The sequence below is a fragment of the Felis catus genome, chromosome B3 (assembly GCF_018350175.1).
Source record: "Felis catus isolate Fca126 chromosome B3, F.catus_Fca126_mat1.0, whole genome shotgun sequence".
NCBI classification, from domain to species: Eukaryota; Metazoa; Chordata; class Mammalia; order Carnivora; family Felidae; genus Felis; species Felis catus.
Genome location: NC_058373.1, coordinates 103590650 through 103594275, shown reverse-complemented (window position 1 = coordinate 103594275; position 3626 = coordinate 103590650).

The window sequence follows — 3626 nt, the reverse complement described above, 5'->3', positions numbered from 1 at the left end:
CAATACTATGTTGAATAAGAGTGGTGAGAGTGGACATCCCTGTCTTGTCCTGACCTTAGGGGGAAAGCTCTCAGTTTTCCCCATTGAGGATGATATTAGCGTTGGGTCTTTCATATATGGCTTTTAGGATCTTGAGGCATGATCCTTCTATCCCTACTTTCTTGAGGATTTTTATCAAGAAAGGATGCTGTATTTTGTCAAATGGGTTCTCTGCATCTATTGAGAGGATCATATGGTTCTTGTCTTTTCTTTTATTGATGTGATGAATCACATTGATTGTTTTGTGGATATTGAACCAGCCCTGCATCCCAGGTATAAATCCCACTTGGTCGTGGTTAATAATTTTTTTAATGTATTGTTGGATCCGGTTGGCTAATATCTTGTTGAGGATTTTTGCATCCATGTTCATCAGGGAAATTGGTCAATAGTTCTCCTTTTTAGTGGGGTCTCTGTCTGGTTTTGGAATCAAAGTAATGCTGGCTTCCTGGAAAGAGTTTGGAAGTTTTCTTTGCATTTCTATTTTTTGGAACAGCTTCAAGAGAATAGGTGTTAACTCTTCCTTAAATGATTGGTAGAATTCCCTTGGAAAGCCATCTGGCCCTGGACTCTTGTTTTTTGGGAGATTTTTGATTACTAGTTTGATTTCTTTACTGGTTATGGGTCTGTTCAAATTTTCTTTTTCTTTTTGTTTCAGTTTTGGTAGTGTATATGTTTCTAGGAATTTGTCCATTTATTCCAGATTGCCCATTTTAGTGGCATATAATTGCTCATAATATTCTCTTATTATTGTTTTTATTTCTACTGTGTTGGTTGTGATCTCTCCTCTTTCATTCTTGATTTTATTTATTTGGGTCTTTTCCTTTTTCTTTTTGATCAAACTGGCTAGTGATTTATCAATTTTGTTAATTCTTTCAAAGAACGAGCTTCTGGTTTCATTGATCTGTTCTACTGTTTTTTTTTTTTTTTTTGGTTTTGATAGCATTAATTTCTGCTCTAATCTTTTTTATTTCCTCTCTTCTGCTGGTTTTGGGTTTTATTTGCTTGTCTTTTTTCAGCTCTTTAAGGCATAAGGTTAGGTTGTGTATCTGAGATCTTTCTTCCTTCTTCAGGAAGGCCTGGATTGCTATATACTTTCCTCTTATGACCACTTTTGCTACGGTTTTGGGTTGTGGTGTTATCATTTTCATTGGCTTCCATGAGCTTTTTAATTTCCCCTTTAACTTCTTGGTTGGCCTATTCATTCATTAGTAGGATGTTCTTTAGTCTCCAAGTATTTGTTACCTTTCCAAATTTTTTCTTGTGGTTGATTTCAAGTTTCATAGCGTTGTGGTCTGAAAATATGCACGGTGTGATCTCGATCTTTTAGTACTTGCTGAGGGCTGATTTGTGTCCCAGTGGCCTATTCTGGAGAACGTTCCATGTACACTGAAGAATGTATATTCTGCTGCTTTAGGATGAAATGTTCTGAATATATCTGTTAAGTCCATCTGGTTCAGTGTGTTATTCAAACCCATTTTTTCCTTGTTGATTTTTTGATTATATGATCTGTCCATTGCTGTGAGTGGGGTGTTTAAGTCCCCTACTATTATGGTATTAATATCAATGAGTTTCTTTGTGTTTGTGATGAATTGATTTATATATTTGGGTGCTACCACATTTGGCACATAAATGTTTACAATTGTTAGGTCTTCTTGGTGGATAGACCCCTTAAGTGTGATATAATGCCCTTCTGCATCTCTTGATACAGTCTTTATTTTAAACTCTAGATTGTCTGATACAAGTATGGCTATTCTGGCTTTCTTTTGTTGACCGTTAGCATGATAGATGGTTCTGCATCCCCTTATTTTCAACCTGGTGGTGTCTTTAGGTCTAAACTGAGTCTCTTGTAAAAAGCACATAGATGGATCTTGTTTTCTTATCCATTCTGTTACCCTATGTCTTTTGACTGGAGCATTGAGTCCATTGACATTTAGAGTGAGTACTGAAAGATATGAATTTATTGCCATTATGATACTTGCAGAGTTGGAGTTTCTGGTGGTGTCCTCTGGTCCTTTCTAATCTTTATTGCTTTTGGTCTTTATATATTTATTTTTTCATCTTTTCTCCCCTCAGAGAGTCCCCCTTAAAATTTCTTGCAGGGCTGGTTTAGTGGTCACAAACTCCTTTAATTTTTGTTTATCTGGGAAACTTTTTATCTCTCCTTCTACTTTGAATGACAGCCTTGCTGGATAAAGAATTCTTGGCTGCATATTTTTCTGGTTCATCGCGTTGAATATATCCTGCCACTCCTTTCTGGCCTGCCAAGTTTCTGTGGATGGGTCGGCTGCAAACCTGATCTGTCTTCCCTTGTAGGGTAAGGATTTTTTTTTCCCTTGCTGCTTTCATGATTCTCTCCTTGCCTGAGTATTTTGTGAATTTGACTATGATATGCCTTGTTGATGGTTGGTTTTTGTTGAATCTAATGGGAGTCCTCTGTGCTTCCTGGATTTTGATATCTGTATCTTTCCCCAGGTTAGGAAAGTTTTCCGCTGTGATTTGCTCACATAACCCTTGTATTTCTCTCTCTTCCTCTTCTGGGACCCCTATGATTTCGATGTTGTTGCTTTTTAATGAGTCACTGATTTCTCTAATTCTTAAATCGTGCTCTTTTGCCTTAATCTCCCTCTTTTTTTCTGCTTCATTATTCTCCATAAGTTTGTCCTCTATATCGCTGCTTCTCTGTTCTGCCTCATCCATCCTTGCTGCCGTGGCATTTATTCAAGATTTCAACTCAGTTATAGCATTTTTTATTTTATCCTGACTAGCTTTTAGTTCTCTTATCTCCGCAGAAAGGGATTCTAATCTATTTTTTACTCCAGCTAGTATTCTCCTTATTGTGATTCTAAATTCTGGTTCAGACATCTTGCTTCTATCTGTATTGGTTAAGTCCCTGGCTTCCATTTCTTCCTGCTCTTTCTTTTGGGGTGAATTCCTTTGTTTCATCATTTTGAAGGGAAAAAAGGAATTAATGAGGTAAAAAAATTAAAATTAAAAAACTAAAATTAAAAAATTAAACACACACACACACACACACACACACACACACACAAATCGAATAAATGATGCTAGATCCTAGGTGGGTTTTGGTCTGGGTGTTGAAAGGGGCTTGATAGATTAGAGAAAACAAGGGGAAAGGAAATAAAAAGGAAATTGTTTAAAAATTTGAAAAAATGAATACACTGGAGTAGACTAAAATGAAATGATGGAAGTAAATAGAATTTGAAAAAAATTTACACAAAAGTAAAAAATATAGCAGAAAAAATTAAAGAAAAATATTTTGAATAAAAATTAAAAATAAAAATGAATTTTTTCTCTTTCCGTATTCAAGGAAAAGAAACGAAAAAGAGAAAAAATAAAAAAAAGAAAATTGGATAGATGGACCCACGAACAGACTGAAGTATGACCGAAATTACTTCGTTTTCTCTTAGAAGTCAACCTATGAAGCAGTTTATAGTCCATAAACTAAGCACGTGGAGAGACTTGCATTCTGAAGAGTGAGGTTGGTGCAGTTGGGCAGGGTTTAGTGTAACGGCTCTGTTCTCCACGAGATGGCGCTACTTAGCTTATTGGGGGGGGGGTTTGTGGCG